The sequence below is a fragment of the Peromyscus californicus genome, unplaced genomic scaffold (assembly GCF_007827085.1).
Source record: "Peromyscus californicus insignis strain IS unplaced genomic scaffold, ASM782708v3 Scaffold_5__1_contigs__length_169319896, whole genome shotgun sequence".
In the NCBI taxonomy this organism is placed as follows: Eukaryota; Metazoa; Chordata; class Mammalia; order Rodentia; family Cricetidae; genus Peromyscus; species Peromyscus californicus.
Genome location: NW_026294573.1, coordinates 72546837 through 72568339, shown reverse-complemented (window position 1 = coordinate 72568339; position 21503 = coordinate 72546837). Strand labels below are relative to the sequence as shown.

The 21503-nt window shown below is 37.7% G+C and overlaps 1 pseudogene; it reads left to right on the top strand.

Moving 5' to 3' along the window:
- The first annotated feature begins 18712 nt into the window (after window positions 1-18712).
- LOC128097770 (voltage-dependent anion-selective channel protein 1-like) lies at window positions 18713-19539 on the top strand (annotated as a pseudogene).
- The last annotated feature ends 1964 nt before the right edge of the window (window positions 19540-21503 follow it).

Here is a 21503-nt window from a genome sequence, read left to right as displayed (position 1 = left end):
AAGAGTTGGAAAAAGCTGAAAAATATGAAGTATTCATTTCATATTGTGTCAGGAAACAGCTTCTCATTTAGCTATAATTCTCTGGTTACAGAAGGAGCTTAAACACATGAGGAAATGGGGGAGTACTGTCTAAAAGGAGCACGTCAGGTTTGCTGTTGATTCCTAAGGGAATTTTCCTGCATCTTTAAATGTTTATATTAAATACAATTCAAATTCATATGATTATTTTGTTCTCAGGTTTATGAAAATTGATGAATAAAATGGTTGAACTGTAAGATAAATATTTTAATTTGGAAACTGCACCACGCCACATCTAAGTACTAATTGTTTTGGTATACTTACAGACTCAAGGATATATACAGCTCTTGCTTCCACTGTGTCATTTTTATGTGACAATTTAAGCAAACAAACTCTCATTTCAAGGATGCAAATAGGTGGTTGCATAGTTCTTTGTATAGGACTGAGGCTTTGTAAGCTTTCTTCTGTCTACTTGAACATCTCTACTTTCTGCCCTTGTTCAGCTCACTTTCAGGCATTTGTAAGATTCACATTTTGGTGAGACTTTATAAGTATACCTTCTGACATTTCTAGAAGACAAAATCACACAGACAACTCCCCATTCCTCTATCTCTTAACCTTCCACCCCCTTTTCCACAGTGATCCTTTAGCATTAGGTGTGGGTGTTTTATTGTAGATGAATATATTGGTACTGTACTGGGCTCCATAACTCTGCATTTTGATTGGTCGTAGTTTTCTGTAATGGTCTCTTTCTGTTGCAAAGAGAAGTTTCCTTGATGTGGGTTAGACTATACTTACTTATGAGTATGAAATGGAAGGTGGAAATGGTGTAATTATATTATAATCTCAAAAATAAAAGAAATTAAAAATGGATGGTTCATCAACATGGTATATCAGTAACCATTTCTTCTGACAAAATTATTCAGCATCTCATACGGAAATATATATATATATATATATTTCACCTGTTGTCTATGTGTTTTGATGAAATTACTTCTACCTCTATCTCCCAAGTATATCATTTATTCTAAGTTGATTAGTGTCTTATGTTCTCTGTGAGGATTGGTTTAGAGATGTACTTAGAATACACTGAGAGCCAATGAATTGAAGTAAATATTTGGTAATTTCAGAGACTTACTCTGCTCTTGATGGGAATTTCAAAAATTTCAAACTAGGACTATTGGAATACCCTACTGACAAGAGAAGCTGGTTTTTGATAAAGTAAAGCAGACATAGGCAAAGTAGGATTCATGAGCTTGAGTAGACAGAGAGCTCATGATGTCAGTAGATTCCCAGGTTCAAATCTTCTTTTTTGGGCAAGGAAGTCTCTCCAGCAAATGGCAGATAAAGAACACCCGAAATGCCACTGTACCAGTGATGCTCAGTTTTCTAAGTTACAACTCACTTGCTACAAAATTTTCTGGTTGTAGGATCCTTGTATTGAATTTTTATACATAAAAGATGTAATTTTAGTCTCTTATTAATTTGAACTGTTATTTCAGTTTATTGTGCAGTCCATATGTTGAAATAAATATTTCTGAAAAACTTGATATTGCATAGAGAAAAGGCAATAGATAGTAGACCAGAAAACCTGAGTTCTTCTTATTGTACCAATACTAGTTATTTAAAGATAATAAACTGCTGCTAGGAAATAAGTAATAATATTTTCATAGTTAATCTGTCATGTAAAGTAACATTTTGTTATGCTGAAAGTTTACTGGAAACATCTACAGTAGAAACCATATATACCCATTTGCTTATTGAAAATTAAGCTGCCGGGAGGCGGTGGTGCACTCCTTTAATCCCAGCACTTGGGAAGCAGAGCCAGGTGGATCTCTGTGAGTTTGAGGCCAGCCTGGTCTACAGAGTGAGATCCAAGACAGGCACCAAAACTACACAGAGAATCCCTGTCTCAAAAAAAAAAAAAAAAAAAAAAGCTATATTTTGTAGGTATTTGGGCTTGTCATTTTCTTGATTTTTCCCCATTTATTAGCAAAATATCATGGCTCACAAGCACCAGCTTCCATATGTACTGCTAGATTGAAAGTCAAAGTTTATCTTCTGCCATAATTCAATTTTTAAGGGTCACACTATTTAAAGTCATATAGCAAAGTGTTGGTCTGAGGAAATGGACATTGCAAGGATAATCTCAGGCTACAGACAAGTCGTTTTGGCCCTAACATATTTTGTGATGAAATGGACCTCTTTTACTCCTTTTATAATGGAATGAAATACTTTCACAATATTTTAATGTGTAGGAACTGGCAAGAACTTTCTGCACAGGAGTCTAACAGTGCAGAAAATAACCCCAGGAACTCTCATATGGGATTACTTGATAACTGGGCATCATGGGAGCAAAGAAGCAGCCTACAGAATGGGAAAGTGTTTGCCAACTGCACATTAGATAAGGTACAAGGTTTCACTATTTAGCATTGGTGGATGTGAAACTTGCTATGTAGAACAGTCATGCTTTGGACTCACAGAGATCCTTCTGTCTCTGCCTCCCCAGTGCTGAGATTTGAGGTATGCACTATCATTTCAAGCTTTGAAATTAATTTAAATAAAATTAAACAAAGAAAAATTTAAAAGTGTTTTCCTGATGGTATTCACAGATGAATGGAATGGGGTTAGAACTTTAACAGCTAATATATCTTTCATTTTTATTGTCTTATTTACATAGGACATAGGTTCTTGGCACAAAGTTTAGGAAATACACAATCTTTAAGAAATAAACTTCAGATATCCTAATATAAGCATGCCAATATCTGCTGATGTTTGTTAAAATTTTCATAGTATCTTTTCATGTATATATGTGCATGCAAGTACATATACAACAACATGTATGCACACTAAGATGCTCATTGAATAATCCAAATAGCCTGTGACGTGTGAAATATTTCTGTCAGTAGACTGACTCCTGGACCATTATGGTGAGTATTGAATTTCAAAGTTGGGTTTTTTTTTCCCTCTACTGTATGAAAATGTTAATGTTGCTCTTAATTCCCACCAAATATCTTGAGGAATAGTTAACATAAAGGCAGTAATGTTTGTATTGTTTGTTCCTTGGGAATGAGAGACTGAGCTCAAGTCTGAGTTCTCCAAGCTGGAGTGTTTCCACCAGCAATATGATCTACAGAGAAGTGTAGGCTTGAGGTCATGGCTGAGTTTTCTAACAGGTCTAGAAATGATTAACAGTCATAAGCTATCATTTTACCATGAAAAATTTAGGCTTCTCAGCTAAACAGTTTGAATTCTGGTTCTGCTAGACTGGTAGAAAAGAGGTTTGTACTAGCAGGAAAGTTTCCATAGTCAACTGAGTTTAGAAGAGGGCTTGTGACAAAGCAAGGATGTCCTATCACGGGTCTTAGCAGCTCTGACTATGCTTGCACCATCAGATTTCAAATGTTCTTTGTCTAAATGCTTGGCCCTCTTAAAATAGTAGACCAATACCTGCTAAGACTAAAAAGGGACTTCCATGGGTAGACTTGAAATTGGAAAAAAAACTAACAAGAGGGAAAAGTAGTTTGCCATTAAGCATTGATAATTAATCAAACTTTTTAATTCAAGAAATAAAGCTCTTTAAATAGTGAAGCTTTAGTTTTTTAATTTGTGATATGTGTTGAAAATGTTCTCACCAATTTTTTAGTTGTGAATCTTCTAGGATTGCAGAGAATGACTTGATACTACTATCATTATATGTATCATGATTTTCTTTACATTTTTAAATTTTGTTTTCATGCAGTTAGAATCTTTACTGCCCTATTTTTCTTCCTTTTGTTTGTTTTAAAGTATCCCTTTTAAATTATTGAGTTCTTTGCTTAAATAAATGATAAAAAGAGATGTGTTGTATCCATAAATAATTGAAGCAGAGATTTCTGTTTTAATGAGGCCTCTGAAGATCTACATACTTCTAAACAGAAGTGACTAATAGAGAAAAACTATAAAAAGGAAATTATGTATGTAAATTTCCAAAAATCTTAAACTGTCTGGTAAATCTTGATTTGTTCTGGTTGTCTCTTTCAAGTCCATGATATCCTTGATATCTATAACCCAGAATGAATTCAGGACACATTGCAAAGTTTACCACACTTTTGAAGTAGATGAGAATCAGCAGTAATGTAGATCATGGCAAGTTTAATAAAAATAATTGAAGTTTGAAATGTGTGATGTTAAGCAACTGTGGATGATCAAGTCGATACATACCAAAAATTGTACTCAATGAAAAATAATCAATTGCTTATAAAGGTGCTCCTCCCACAGTGAGGATGATCCCCCCATAGTGAAGGTGGTTCTCCCACAGTGAGGGTGGTGCTTTACCCAGTGAGGGTGGTACTCTCACAGTGGGGTGGTGTTTCCACAGGGAAGGTGGTACTCCTACAGTTAGGGTGGTGCTTCCACAGTGAGGGTGGTACTCACAGTGAAGGTGGTGCTTACTCAGTGAGGGTGAGGGTGATACTCACTGTGAAGGTGATGCTCCCACAGTGAGGGTGGTACTCACAGTGAAGGTGGTGCTCCCACAGTGAGGCTGATACTCACCAGGAAGGTGGTGCTCCCACAGCAAGGGTGGTACTCACAGAGACGGTGGTGCTTACTCAGTGAGGGTGGTACTTGCACTATGAGGACAGGAGTAAAAGAGAAACTAAAGGGCTGAGATCCTGTGACCTGTTTGAGGGCACATTGCCAGTAATCCAGGAACTTTCCACTAGGTCCAACCCCTCTCAAAGTTTCTTCTGCTCACCAATAGCGCTGTCCTTAGGGTCAGTTCATGAGAGTTGGGCTTTCAGAGAACATTCTTCATTCACATGGACAACATTGTGACAAACCACTTGCTTTTTTCTTAACCTCTTCTGCTTCTTTCTGGGCCTTCTTTAAACTATAGCTGGTTTTCCATGATGTGCCATCTCACTTTGCATTCGTCATGATTCCCTTGACTGAAAAAGCCTTTTATTGTTCATTAAGTGATAATTTTATGCATTTTGTTTTCAAAAGACCCCAGAACACAATACCACCCTCACTGTGGAAGCAACACCCTTACTGTGTCAGAACTTCTTTAAGGCCCCCTGAAACTTTCTTGTGTTGCCTTTTGCACTAATGATGACAATTTTTTTGGTGTGTTATGTGACATATGACCAAGATTTCTTCATTTCCAAAAGAATGCCAAATTGCTCAGATATTATTTTTCAAAAAGAGTATTCTTCCATACTTAACTAAACCACCACTGTCACCTCTGAGGTAGTCAGCCCCAAAAATAGCCCCCAGACTGTCACCTTCAGATATTCCCACTGTGTAGTCGCTTGCACACTGTATTGAGTGTTTCTGGGACACTGATAACATTCACAGGAAAGGACAGTATGTCATCTCTGGTATTAAGCTATGAAAGACCATGCTTCTATTATGAGTGTTCTCTTTTTAGTCTTTTCTTTTTCCTACCAGTATTTGCTGAAGTAACCAGCTGCTCTGGAAGCCTATGGAGAGGCCCATGCTAGATTGAACAGGAAGCCTCTCACCAAAAGCCACCTGAGTGAGCTTGGAAGCTGCTACAGTACCCCACAGCTAACAGCTGGACTGCAGAACATGGTAGACCATGAGCCAGAGCTACCCAGCGAGGCTGCTAGAGTTGCTAACAGAGACAATATGAGATGATAAATGCTTGCTGTTTTGCCTCTAAGTCTGGAGATAATTTGTTAAGCAGAATATATGACAGATATAATCACCAAATAAATCTATATGTAAGCTTATTTATGGATTCTCTTCTGTTCTTTTGATTTATTTTTTCTCTTTGTACAACCACAACACTGAATAATTATCATAGTATTAAAATAAATCTCTGTATCTGGTAGTGCAAGTACTCGAAGCTGTTCTCTAAGATTGACATTGTTGTTCTTGCTCCTCTGTTTTTCATAAAAAATTCAGAGTCAGCTCATCAATTTCTATGCACTCATTGAAATTTGCATACTTACACACAAGTAGTGTGTGCAAACACACAGATATGTATCAATTAAGTAGAACTGACACCTATAACATATTCCCTATTTTAAGCGATGAACAAATATCAACTAATTCAAATCTTAAAGTGTATCTATCAAAAATACTAACTGCTGTGCACTGTAGGAACCTTACACAGATTCCACTGAGCTCCAAGCTTTTGAATTGTTGGAAGTGAACTGCTTTTTTTACTTTGCTTGCTGGTACATGGGATGCTAGTGTGTTGCTACCTTACCAATGTCAGCTACTAACTCTAAGATTTTCTTGCAAATCTTTTTTATTTCTTTCTATGAATAATGATATCTTTTTTTAAAAAACTGACAATTTTATTTCTGCCTTTTAAATTTTATTTCTGTAAGCCACTGGCAGACCCTTGGTTCTTTGTGGAACTTAGATGGATTGCTGCACATTCATTCATCTCCATCTATTATATTTTCAAGCTGAAAAGGACTCCTTTCATTCAATAAATAGGATCTGTGATAGAGCTTTTTACCATAGTTATTCTTTGATGGATTGGAGACATTTTTACTTTATTGCAATAGTAGCTGTGACACCTAATTGCATGTTCAATCTCCTCAAATACATTTGTGCATCATTAAATGTCACTACTCTCCCCCTTTCCTGTTTAAATAGAGAGATTTCAATGGTTGAACTGTTTAAAATCATATCATTGACTGAATTTATTTAATAAATAGAACTATTTGAGTTTTAATTATTTTTAGTGTTAGTCATTTGAATTAAAAAAACAAGAAAACAAAACAAAATACAAACTTGCAGGGTGGTGGTGGTGCATGCCTTTAATCTCAGCACTTGGGAGGCAGAGGAAGGCAGATCTGAGTTGAAGGCCATCCTGGTCTACAGAGCAAGTTCCACAACAGCCAGAGCTATACAGAGGAACCCTGTCACAAAAACAAAACAAAAAATGAAAACAGACAAACAAATAAATAAATAAATATTTCCTTTTGGAAATTGACACCTCCAATGGCTTAATATCCTTCTCTTGACTCTGTCTTGTCTGTAATGTCTGTGGTAATCTTATCAACATTCTTCCTTGTTATTCCTAACTTGCAATATCTTATTTTTATGGATACTCTTGTAATAGTTATATCATTTATAACAGTCATTTTTTAGCTTTTTATATCACATTGCATATATATTAATTTCTTTCTTTATTTCTCTTTTCTCAATTTTTATGTTTTATTCATTTCTAAGTAGTATATTTAACACTATATTTTCCCCTCTAAGCAGTGCTTTATGTCCATTCAACAAATTCTGAGACACCATATGAAGATTCTTCAGTATAAAATACCCTCTACTCTCTTTGGTCACTTGAATCTTAAGTGTAACCCACAATGTAGCATTTGAACACTTGGTCCCCTATTGGCTGCACTCTTTGGAGACATTTAGGTTGTGAGGCCTGCTGGAGGAAATACATCACTGAGAGCAGGCTTTTATTTAGATTTGAAAAAAAAAAAGACTTTTCCTACTTCCTGTTCACCACCACTACTTCCTGATATGCTTTAGATGTGAGGCCTTAGCATCTTGTTCCTGTTGTAACACCTGCTTCTCTGCCATGGTGGGCTCTTGTATTTCTGGAACTGTAAATCAAATACAATTTCTTCTCTAAGTTGCCTGTGACATAGTTCATATCAAAGCAACATAAAAATGAATAGCACGGTTTCTTTGCGATTGTTTTCCTTTAAATAGATAGCTATTTAGAATTATGTTGTTTTATTATCAAACCATTGCAAAATTAGAAATTACCTGTTTTTTTTCCAGTTGATAGCGTTTTCTAGTGAGGAAAAGTCTCTAAACAGTTTTATAAATTAACATGTGTTTATGTCCCATCTTATAATTTGAGTGTGTGTCTCATATGTACTATAAATGATGTGTATTCTGTTGTTTTGGATAAAGTACTGTTCAATATCCTTGGCTACACTTTATTAAATTGGTCATTATCTTATAAAACCCTTTATATCCTCTTCTTTCTTTTATGCTCTCTTCTTTGTTTTAATAGCATCATTTGTCTATTTCTCTGTGAATTTACCTTTTCCTTTCTTTTTGCACCCATTTTACATTGCATGTTTATGAAGCTGCAACATACAAAAAGCTATATTTAGAACTGTGCTGTGGGATAATGCTTTTGTATACTGGTTTACTAAAATGCTGATTGGCCAGTAGCCAGGCAGGAAGTATAGGTGGGATAAGCAGACAAGGAGAATTTTGGGAAGATGAAGGTTGAGTCAGGAGACACCAGCCTGCCATCCAGGGAGCAGCATATAATGACACACAAGTAAAGCCACAGAAAATGTGGTGACATATAGATTAACAGAAATGGGCTGAGTTTAAATGTAAGAGCTAGTCAGTGGTAGGCCTGAGCTGATGGCAGAGCAGTTTTAATTAATATAAGCCTCTGTGTGTTTACTTGGGTCTGAGCTGCTGTGGACCAGGTGGGACACAGGAAAACTTTCAGCTACAAACGGCTGCCCAATGTGGAGCAAGAGTTTCCACCTAAAACCTGAGAAAGCTTTAAAAAATAAAAAGATTCTAAAATGGAGCTACAAACAGCTTCCTAGTTGTCTCTCTCAGGGCAGCTGCAGCTTGTGTGCTTGAGGTACTCTATGGCGGGTTTGTGGCACATGGGCTTGACTTGCAGCATGGTGGATTCCCGCCACAGTACACAGAGGTATCTCCAAGCTGCATATTATGTTGCCTGGTGGATTTAACCTTTGCTAATACCGACAAAAAAAAAAAAAAGTTTCTGGGTTACATGCAGCTTTAATAGTGGCATAGACCCACTGCTTTGGAGAGTTGGTGGTACACATGTCTTCCAGAGCCAAAGCTGGTGGTAAACATACCACTACCATGTTGGAAAACTGAGGTGGGCAGAGTCAGTAGCTAAAGATGCCATTTCAGTCCTAGTCATTCTACAGTTTAAAGCAATAGATTCACAGTAAGACAGATTCAGATAGAATAAGACATTAAGCAGTTTACAGTGTATGTTAAAATGTACGTAGGCTTGGAAGAGAGAAGAAAATGAATATAGACAGTTACATAAAGAGATAGTTTTAAAAAATAAAATCTTTAAATAGACAGTAAAGGTAATATAAAAATAAACCATAGATATTACACAGAGAGTCTGGATTATATTGTCTTTGGATTTTTAACTGCAGAGAGACATTTGATTATACAAGTTGCTAAGTTAAATCAATATGTATTTTTTAAAGATATCTTGATTTCAAAATCTATGTATAAGGATACGTTGCTTTGGAAAAGAGGTTCTGCTTTTGTTTCAACAGAAGATGAGGACCTATGAATTGCTTCCAGGCTCATATGGTTTGACCAGCCAAGACCCCCTGAAAGGTCTCCAATGACACCATGGCCCAGATGATCCTACATCCAGAACAGTTTCCAGGCAACTGGCTCAGACAATGCAGCCTCACAGACTATTCCAGTCAGGACTTAACTATAATTCTTAATTTTCTCAGGATCCCCAAAACAATACAGCACCCTCTATCAGCAGGAAGTAGCCTAGAAAACTGCTCTTACATTCCCCAAAAATAGATTACAGATGTTTGTCTTTGTTTAGGTTGTTGGTAACAAATTGTTATTAGTCATAATCAATATCTTTCTAAAAGAAGAAAAGGGGGATATGATATGGAAATGCAGAATATAGATATGATAGGATAAAAGGATGGATTGTTGAACCTACTTTTAAAGAACAACTTGTTTAAAATGTTTTACATTGGTATAGGTTTTAGTTTATTAATACAAATTTAAAGTTAATTTTGTTATACTGTATGCGTATTTATTTTTTATAAATATTTTCTTATTAAGAGATTTTCTATTCATTTTACATACCAACCACAGATTCCCCTGTCCTCCCCCTCTTATCCCCCAGCCTTCTCCCCCAACCCACCCCCGATTCCCATCTTCTCCAAGGCAAGTTCTCCCATGGGGAGTCAGCAGAGCCTGGTACATTCAGTTGAGGCAAGTCCAAGCCCCTCCTTCCTGCACCAAGGCTGTGCAAAGTCTCTCACCATAGGCACTGGGTTCCAAAAAGCTGGCTCATATACTAGGAAGAGGGCCCAATCCCACTGCCTGGGGGGCCTCCTATACATTTCAAGCTAAACAACTGTCTCACTTAACCAGAGGGCCTATTGCAGTACCATGGCGGCTTCTCAGCTATTGGTCCACAGTTCATGCATTTACAATAGTTTGGCTAGTTGTCTCTGTACTTTTTCCAGTCATGGTCTCAATATCCCTTGCTCATAGAATCCCTCCTCTCTCTCATCCATTGAACTCCTGGAGCTCTGCCTGGGACCCAGCCATGGATCTCTGTATCTGCTTCCATCAGTCACTGGATGAGGGTTCTATGATGACATTTAGGGTATTCAGCCATCTGATCACCAGATTATGCCAGATCAGGCACCCTCTCAACTGTTGCCAGTAGTCTTTGGTGGAGTCATCCTTGTGGATTCCTGGGAACATCCCTAGTACTCTGTTTCTCCCTATTTCCATGGTCTCTTCATTTATCACAGTATCTCTTTCCTTGCTCTCCCACTCTGTTCCCATTCCAGCTCGAATCTCCTGCTTCTCTAAGCTCTCGACCCCTGTCCCTTGCCCTCCATTATCCCCCACCCCCACCCCCGCTTTGCTCATGTAGATCTCATCCATTTTTCCATCACTGGGTAATCCATGAGTCCTTCCTAGGGACGTCCTTACTAGCTAGCCTCCCTGGAGCTGTGGGTTGCAGTCTGGTTATCCTTTGCTTTATATCTAGTATCCACTTATGAGTGAGTACATACCATGTTTGTCCTTTTGAGTCTGAGTTACCTCACTCAGGATGATATTTTCTAGTTCCATCTATTTACCTGCAAACCTCATGATGTCATTGTTTTTCTCTGCTGAGTAGTACTCCATTGTGTATATGTACCACATATTCTTAGTCCATTCTTCAGTTGAAGGGCATCTAGGTTGTTTCCAGCTTCTGCTATTTCAAATAGTGCTGCTATGAACACAGTTGAGCATGTGTCCTTGTGGTATGATTGAGCATTCCTTGGATATATGCCCAAGAGTAGTATATCTGGATCTTGAGGAAGATTAATTCTCAATTTTCTGAGAAACCGCCATACTGATTTCCAAAGTGGCTGTACCAGTTTGCATTCCCACTAACAGTGTAGGAGTGTTTCCTTTCTCCACATCCTTTCCAACATAAGCTGTCTTCAGTGTTTTTGATCTTAGCCATTCTGACAGGTGTAAGATGGTACCTCAGAGACATTTTGATTTGCATTTCCTTGATGACTAAGGATGTTGAGAAATTCCTTAAATATCTTTTGGCCATTTGAAATTCTTCTGTTGAGAATTCTCTGTTTAGCTCTGTAGCCTGTTTCTTAATTGGACTGTTAGGTATTTTGATGTCTAGTTTCTTGAGTTCTTTATATATTCTGGAGATCAGCCCTCTGTCAGATGTGGGGTTGGTGAAGATCTTTTCCCATTCTGTAGGCTGTCGTTTTTTTTTATTGACCGTGTCCTTTGCCCTACAAAAGCTTCTCAGTTTCAAGAGGTCCCATTTATTAATTGTTGCTCTCAGTGTCTGTGCTACTGGTGTTATATTTAGGAAGTGATCTCCAGTGCCAATGCGTTCCAGACTACTTCCTACTTTCTCTTCTATCAGGTTCAGAGTAACTGGATTGATGTTGAGGTCTTTGATCCACTTGTACTTAAGTTATGTACATGGTGACAAATATGGATCTACTTGCAATCCTCTGCATGTTGACATCTAGTTATGCCAGCACCATTTGTTGAAAATGCTTTCTTTTTTTCCATTGTACAGTTTTGGCTTCTTTGTCAAAAATTAAGTGTTCGTAAGTGTGTGGATTAATGTCAGGGTCTTCAGTTTGATTCCATTGGTCCACATGTTGGTTTTTATGCCAGTACCAAGCTGTTTTTATTATTGTAACTCTATAGTAGAGCTTGAAGTCAGGGACCGTGATGCCTCCAGAGGTTGCTTTGTTGTAAAAGATTCTTTCAGCTACCCTGTTTTTTTTGTTTTTCTATATGGAGTTGAGTATCGTTCTTTCCAGGTCTGTGGAGAATTGTGTTGGGATTTTGATGGGAATTGCATTAAATCTGTGGATTGCTTTTGGTAAGATTGCCATTTTTACTATATTAATCCTACTATCCATGAGCATGTGAGATCTTTCCATTTTCTGATATATTCTTCAATTTCTTTCTTCAGAGACTTAAAGTTCTTGTCATAAAGGTCTTTCACTTGCTTAGTTAGAGTTACCCCAATGTATTTTATATTATTTGTGGCTATTGTAAAGGGTGATGTTTCTCTGATTTCTTTCTTAGCCTGTTTATCATTTGGGCATAGGAGGGCTACTGATTTTTTTGAGTTAACCTTGTATCCTGCCACATCAGTGAAAGTGTTTTTCAGCTGTAGGAGATCCCTGGTAGAATTTTTGGGGTCATTTATCTATACAACATATCATCTGTAAATAGTGAAAGTTTGACTTCTTCCTTTCTGATTTATATCCACTTGATCTCCGTTTGTTGTCTTATTGCTCTAGCTAGAACTTCAAGTACTATATTGAATAAATATGGGGAGAGCTAATAGCCTTGTCTTGTTCCTGATTTTGGTAGAATCACTTTTAGTTTCTCTCCATTTAATTTGATGTTGGCTGTTGGCTTACTGTAAATTGCCTTTATTATATTTTGGTATGTTCCTGTACTCCTGATCTCTCCAAGACCTTTATTATGAAGGACTATGGGATTTTGTCAAAGGCCTTTTCAGTATCTAATGAAATGATCATGTGTTTTTTTCTTTCAGTTTGTTTATATGGTGTATTACATTGACAGATTTTCGTATGTTGAACCATCCTTGCATCTCTAGGATGAAGTCTACTTGATCAGGGTGGATAATTTTTTTGATGTGTTCTTGGAGTCAGTTTGCCAATATTTTATTGAGTATTTTTGCATCAATGTTCATGAGGGAGATTGGTCTGTAATTCTCTTTCTTTGTTGCATCTTTGTGTGGTTTGGGTATCGGGATAACTGTAGCCTCATAAAAAGAATTTGGTAAAGTTCCTTCTGTTTCTCTTGTGTAGAACAGTTTGAAGAGTATTGGAATTAGGTCTTCTTTGAAGTTTTGATAGAATTCTGCACTGAAACCATTCGGTCCTAGACTTTTTTTGGTTGGGAGACTTTTAATGAGTGTTTCTATTTCCTTAGGGGTTATTGACCGATTTGAATAGTTTATCTGGTCTTGATTTAATTTAGGTATGTGGAACCTATCCAGAAAATTGTCCATTTCTTTTAGATTTTCCAATTTTGTGGAGTACAGATTTTTGAAGTATGACCTGATGATTCTCTGGATTCCTTCATTGTCTGTTGTTATATCTCCCTTTTCATTTCTGATTTTGTTGATTTGGATGCTTTCTCTCTCCCTTTTGGTTAATTTGGATAAGGGCTTGTCTACCTTGTTGGTTTTTTCAAAGAACCAACTCTTTATTTTATTGATTCTTTGTATTATTCTCTTTGTTTCTATTTCATTGATTTCAGCACTCAATTTGATTATTTCTTGGCATCAATTCCTCCTGGGTGAGTTTGCTTCCTTTTTTTCTAGAGCTTTCAGGTGTGCTGTTAAGTCACTAGTGTGAGATTTCTCCAACTTCTTTATGTGGATATTTAGTGCTATGAATTTTCCTCTTAGCACTGCTTTTATAGTGTCCCATAAGTTTGAATCTGTTGTGCTTTCATTTTCATTGAATTCTAGGAAATTTTTAATTTCTTTCTTTATTTCTTCCTTGACCTTTTGTTTTAGGGTAGAATGCTCTGTAGATATCTATTAAGTCCATTTGAGTCATAACTTCTGTTAGGTCCCTTATTTCTCTGTTACATTTCAGTCTGGCAGATCTATCCAGTGGTGAGAGTGGGGTGTTGAAATCTCCCTTTACTAGTGTGTGGGATTTGATGTGTGACTTAAGCTTTAGTAATTTTTATTTTTACTTTTTTTTTTTTTTTTTTACAAATGTTGGTGCCCTTGTATTTGGGGCATAAGTGTTCAGAACTGAGACTTCATCTTGGTGGATTTTCCCTGTGATAAGTATGTAATGTCCTTCCTGATCTCCTTTGATTGATTTTAGTTTGAAGTCTATTTTATTAGATATTAGGATAGTTACAGCTTGCTTTTTAAGTCCATTTGATTGGAAAGTCTTTTCCCAGCCTTTTACTCTGAAGTAGTTTCTCTCTTTAAAGTTGAATTGTGTTTCTTGTATACAGCAAAAGGATGGATCCTGTTTTGGTATCCATTCTGTCAGCCTGTATCTTTTTATAGGCAAATTGAGACTATTGATATTAGTGGATATTAATGATCGGTGATTGTTAATTCTTGTTATTTTTTGGTGGTAGTGTTGTGTGTTTCCCTTCTTTGGTATTTGTTGGTGTGAGATTATCTATTCCCTGTATTTTCATGGGTGTATCTAACTTCCTTAGGTTGTATTTTCCTTCCAGTGCTTTCTGTAAGGCTAGGTTTGTGGATAGGTATTGTTTAAATCTAGTTTTATCATGGACTATTTTGTTTACTCCATCCATGGTGATTGAGAGTTTTGCTGGATATAATAGTCTGGGTTGGCATCCATGGTCTCTTAGTGTCTGCATAATATCTGTCCAGGACCTTCTAGCTTTCAGAGTCTCTATTGAGAAGTCAGGTGTTATTCTTATGGTTCTACCTTTATATGTTACTTGACCTTTTTCCTTTGCAGCTCTTAATATTTTTTCTTTATTCTCTATGTTTAGTGGTTTGATTATTATGTGGTGAGTGGTCTTTTTTTTTTAGATCCAGTCTATTTGGTGTTCTGTAAGCTTCTTGTACCTTCATAGGCATTTCCTTCTTTAAGTTGGGAAGGTTTTCTTCTATGGTTTTGTTGAATATATTTTCTGTACTTTTGAGTTGGTATTCTTCTCCTTCTTCTATCCCTATTATTCTTAGGTTTGGTCTTTTCATGACCCAAATTTCCCAGACATTTTGTGTTATGACTTTTTGGCTGTAGTGTTTTCTTAGATTGATGAATCTATTTTCTCTATTGTATCTTCAATGCCAGAAATTCTCTCTTCAATCTCATGCATTCTGTTGGTTATGCTTGCATCTGCAATTCCTGTTCATTTACTCAGATTTTCCATTTCCAGCATTCTCTCAGTTCATGTCTTTATTGCCTCTATTTCAGTTTTCAAATCTTGGACTTTTTCATTTACCTGTTTAATTGCTTTTTCTTGGCTTTCTTTTAGAGATTTGTTGATTTCTTCCAATTTTTTGTTTGTCTTTTCTTCAAATTCTTTAAGGGTGGTTTTCATTTCCTCTTTAAAGGCTGTTATCATCTTCTTAAGGTCATTTTTAAGGTCTGTTTCTTCTGCTTCTTCTGCTTTGGGATGTTCAGGTCTTGCTGGTGTGACACCACTAGGTTCTGATGGTGCCATATTGGTCTTTATGTTGTTGACTGTATTTTTGCGCTGGCATCTTCTCATCTCTTTCTCCATTCCATGCAAGTGCTATCTGTGTCTGAGGGAGCCTCTTTTGGTTTGATCTAATCCAGTCTCATGGCACAATCAGTGCTGATGGGTTCTGTGTCTCAGAAAGCAGATCTTAGTCCAATGGGCACCAGAGTGCTCTGCCACAGGGAACTGCTATTCCCAATTGACATAGGGTAGGACCTCTTTTCTGTTTCAAATTGGTGCAGGATAGTTTATGTCTCTGGTTTTCACTGGTGTCATAGAGGGCTGTTTTCTTGTTGAGCGAGTCAGGGAAGAGGCAGCTAGCCAGTCTCTGGGGCTCCAATGGCTTGGGAGAGGAGGACAGTGTGTGCTCCTGGGGCCTAGGGACTAGGGACCTGGTCTGTCCAATCCAGAGATGGGGCCCTACCTGTTCCCAATCAGTGCAGCATGGGCTTATGTCTCCAGTTTTCACTGGTGCCATAGGGGGCTGTTTTCTTGGTCAGGGGGTGGGGGAAGAGGCAGCTAGCTATTCCCTGGGGCTCCAATGGCTTGGGAGAGGGGCACAGGGTGTGCTCTGCAGCCTAGGGGCTAGAGACCTACTCTGCCCAGTCTGGAGATGGGGCCTTATCTGTTCCCAATTGGTTGTATGTATATTTCTACTCTTGTTTAAGATATTTTGTTTGTGCAGCTCATTTAAATTGTAATGAATAATTAAGAAATACAGATTATTAATTAGTCTTTTATGATAGTCAAACTTATAGTCGTGTTTTCTAGATATACAGAGATATAATTCAATTAGGTAGGTAATCTTCAAACACTTCAAAGAGCTATAGAATATGGCATTTAAAATGTAAGAACTTTGACTTTCTGGACTTTGAGACATATCTGCTCCTGGCACACTGATTGCTTCAAGGAAGATGATGGGCATTGAAGACACTCCATATGGAGTTTTTCTTCTTCTTGGCAAAAATAGCCATTTGGGCAAGAAACTGTTCTTGCCTGAACTGCTTGACAATATTTCATACAAACTGGACATGCAGGACCCATAGGAAGATGACCACTGAACTTTGCAAGGCAAAATTGTCCTTCAGGTCCCTGAAGAAACTGCCAGACATTCTACAATACGCAGAGAAAAAAATGACTGATAGACTAGGCCTATGGGCTGAAGATGAATGCCCAAAGGTTACAGAGGAACTTTGGATGACTGTCCAGCAGACAGCTGTCTCTGTTAGTCTAGATTTTTGGAAGTTGCTTACAATTCTCTTCCTGTTTACTAGATAATATTGTATCCCTCTGAGGTCTTTGATGTATTTGAAGACTAGATAGTTATAATTTTCCTTGGCTATGATAAAAGTTAAATCAGATATGAAACTTTAGACTCACAAATATAGGATAGATAGAATATTTTCTTTAATTTTGCCAAATATTAATTGTAGCTGGAGAGAAGCTCTCCAGCCCCCACCAAGCCCTGTTAGTCAGACAGCCCACGTATAAAATAAACACACAGACACTTACATTATTTAAACTGTTTGGTCTAATGGCTCAGGCTTCTTGCTAGCTGTTCTTATATCTTAAATTAACCCATTTCTGTTAGTCTATAAGTTGCTACGTGGCTCGTGGCTTACCGGTACCTTACAACTGGCTTGTCATGGTGGCGACTGGCAGTGTCTCTCTGACTCAGCCTTTCACTTCTCAGAATTCTCCTCTCTCCTTGTCCTGCTTATACTTCCTGCCTGGCTACTGGCCAATCAGTGTTTCATTTATACAGAGCGATATCCACAGCAATTAATAGACTAGATATTGTAACTGCAATTCTTGTTTGTTATATGTAATTTTATTATGTTAAAGTTAAAAATCTTCCTTTTTAATTAAATAGAAAAGGGGAAATGCTGTGGGATAATGCTTTTGTGCACTGGTTTACTAAAATGCTGATTGGCCAGTAGCCAGGCAGGAAGTATAGGCAGGATAAGCAGACAAGGAGAATTCTGGGATGAGGAAGGCTGAGTCAGTAGACTCCAGCCCGTGTCCAGGGATCAGCATGTAATGGCACACAGGTAAAGCCACAGAACACATGGTGACATATAGATGAACAGAAATAGGTTAAGTTTAAGTGTAAGAACTAGTCAGTAGTTAGCCTGAGCTAATGGCTGAGCAGTTTTAATTAATATAAGCCTCTGTGCGTTCACTTGGGTCTGAGCGACTGAGGACTGGAAGGGACACAGGAAAACTTCCAGCTACAAAACTGTTGCTGTTTCTAATAGAAAAATGCCTTTGTGTTTTCAAAGCCATTATTTGAATTATTTTATCTTTAATACTTCTTCATTTGAAGTCTATCATCATATTCCATAGTTTCTGCTGCTGTGTATTGTCAAATAAGTACTTTCATCATACTTTAGATTCAACAGCGTATTGCTTTCCAACATCCTACTGTTATTTCATAGTTTACATTTATTCCATATATACACTTATATACATTTACAAGTAGACCTCATTCCCACCTGAATCTCTGTGTTTTCTGATGACTGTATTTTCTTGATGCTTTGGAATTCTTTTACTTAAAATATTACAGGATAAACATTTTTTTCTGACTCATTAAAATTTAAAAACATACTTACTTTAACATTGTTCCTGAATGTATAGATGTGAATATCTTTTAAAAATAATTATGCAAACCACCCTGTACTCCCAGCCTCCTCCATGAAGCCATAGATGCAGCTGCCTGTGGTGATATTGTGTTCCCCAAAATATTGTGCACCCTAATAAACTTATCTGGGGTCAGAGAACAGAACAGTCATAATATTAAACATAGAGGTTAGGCAGTGGTAGCACACACCTTTAATCCTATCACTTGGGAGGCAGAGTTTTGAGTTTAAAGCCACACTGGAAACAGCCAGGCATGGTGACTCACGCCTTTAATCCCAGGAAGTGATGGCAGAAAGCAGAAAGGTATATAAGGCATGAAAACCAGAAACTAGAAGCTTTTGACTGGTTAAGTTTTTAGGCTTTTGAGCAGCAGTTCAGTTGAGAGGGACCCAGTCTGAGGAAACAGGATCAGCTGAGGAATTGGCAAGGTGAGGAAGCTGTGACTTGTTCTGCTTCTCTGATCTTCCAGCATTCATCCCAATACCTGGCCCTAGGTTTGATTTTGTTAATAAGACCTGTTAAGCTAAATGCTACAGCTGCCGCTGCTCCTGCAGTCACTGCCTCCAAGATGATGGCTGTGCCTTCCACATATGCTGATCTTGGCAAGTCTGCCATCAATGTCTTCACCAAGGGCTATGACTTTGTTTTAATAAAACTTACTTTGAAAATATAGTCAGAGAATGGTTTGGAATTTACCAGTTCAGGCTCCACCAACACAGAGGCCATCAAAGTGAATGACAGCCTGGAAACCAAGTACAGATGGAAGGAGTAGGGGTTGAACTTTACAGAGAAGAAGAACACAGACAACACCCTATGCTCTGAAATCACCATGGAAGACCAGCTGCTGGGTGTACTGAAGCTGACCTTTGATTCATCCTTCTTGTGTAACACTCAGGGGCAAATGCTAAAATCAAGACAGGGTACAAAAGCAAGCATATCAACTTGGGCTGTGATGTTGACTTTGACATCTCTTGGCCCTCAATCAGGGGCGCTCTGGTATTTGGCTATGAGGCCTAGCTGGCTGGCTACCAGATGAATTTTGAGATCTCGAAGTCCTGGGTGACCCAGAGCAGTTAGCTACAAGATAATGAGTTAAAGCTTCATACTAATGTGAAGGATGGGATAGAGTTTGGAGGCTCCACTTAGCAGAAAGTGAACAAGAAGTTGGAAGATACTGTCAATCTTGCCTGGACAGCAGGAAACAGTAAGTCTCACTTTGGAATAGCAGCCAAGTATTGAGTTGACCCTGATGCCTCTTTTTAGCCAAGGAGAACATCTCTAGCCTGATCAGCTTGGGGTATACTCAGATCCTAAAGCCAGGTGTCAAACTGAAGCTGTCAGCTCTTCCTGGAATGCAAGTGGCCAAAGCTTGGTCTAGGATTGAAGTTCCAAGCATAAATGAATATTGTACAATAGTTAATTTTAAACTATTTTGTAGCATAGTGCCTTCAGAATTTAGTGTACTTTTTAATGTTGTATATTGAGGATGTGAGAACTGATAAATACTACGTTAGATGTTCAGGCTAAGGATGACTCAGCTTTAAGGTGTTTACCATTTCGGAGGTACAGCAAAAATCCCATTCCAGAAAGGGTACTTTTAGCTGTAGACATGAGTTGGGGAGGAAACCCTCTAGAGATTCCAGACCACAAGTGGAAGCTGAGAATGTGCGGGGCCTTTGTAAATCTGTATTGAGTCCACAGGTGAAATTATGACTTCCTGAGCATGGGAGCTTGGTGTCCCAATCCTGACTGGTGGGAAGCATGTGCACACCTATGTGAAAGGGACTTTTTAAGACATATCTCCATGATCTCTTCCCATCTTAGCCCATCAGTTACCTGTTCTACACAAAAGGTAATCTCCAGGGTGTGTTTAGCTATTTCTTTTGTGCCATTTTAGGGTGGAGAAGGTAGGCATGATGGAGCCAATCATTCAGGACTTACTTTTTCCTTGTCTTGTGTTATGATGCAGTTTTCTCTCTCTCCATGTTTCATTTTCTTCCTTCTTTCCTTTCTTCCTTCCTTCCTTTCTTTCTTTCTTTCTTTCTTCCTTTCTTCCTCTCTCTCTCTTTCTTTCTTTTTTTCTTTTTTCTTTCCACCTTTCCATCTTTCTTTCTTTCTTGCCATTATATCAGAGTATGAAAGAGCTTCCAGGATCTTCAGCTCTGAGTTGAGTGGGTGACTAAGATCACACCACAACAAAACTAGGGATCTAAACTGACTCCTGTTATAGCCTTACCACTCTACTTTTTAGCAGTTTAATGGGAACATATAGAATCTTCCATTTTGTGTAGAATTAGCTCCTCCTGCTCAAGTGCTGTAATGATATCACTTAAAATAAAACTTGAATAAAATATTGAAACCTCAAAAATATTTATGCAAAACACTATAGGCAACATGATATACAGGTATAATGAAGTAATTAATATGGCTAATATAGTCAAGCAAATGAACACAATCCATCATTTTCTGTGGGCAGATGTATGAATGTGGTAAGACCACATACAATAATCTAACGTCATTTCATGCTTCAGTAGACCGAACTGGTGACTATATCTCATTCTCAAAATCATCTCTCTAGACCCTTGTACCCTGCATAAATATAGCTTTATATTGTTTACATGTACCACTCCTAAAACTCTATCCCAATGACTACTAACTTCCTATCTAAATATTCTGTTCTTCCTCAAAATTCCTCATATGTAAGATTATACAGTATTTTTCTTTATGTCAGACTTATTTCATTTAGAAATTTATAGTATAGATTTGTTACTATGTTATATGTTTACTTATGGTATTGTGAAAGGCAAGAACTCTTTTTAGAGATATAATGATATCCTACCATAAACTATAATTTGTCCATCCATCCTTTAAAAAGTCCTTGATACCATATTTTAGATCTTTTGAATTCTGTTGCAAAGAACACAGCAGTGCTGTTCTAATTTTTTGAGGAATCCTATACTCTTTTTCATAATTCAGTCACTGATTTACAATCCCGCCACTAGTATAAAATTAGTATCTTTTTTTCACACCCTCACCAATAGTTTCTATCTTTATCTTGGGTGATTATCTTGTAACTGATATCTCAATTTTGGCTTTAACTTATTAATTAATTTTCATTTTTATTTGGGAGGAGGTGAAACTATGAATTTGTATGTAGTTACTTGGGAGAATGTGTGAGGGGTTACTTACAGGAGCATGAGTGACTTCAAAGCAGGTGCATCTTTGAAGAGCCTCCCCTACTCAGCACAGGAGACAACTCCTGAAGGCTGATTCACTACAGTCTCACATGGCGCAGAGAAAGTTCCAGCAATGATGAGTCTCCTTTGCCCCACTAATTGCTTGAGCTTGTATAACCCCATGGT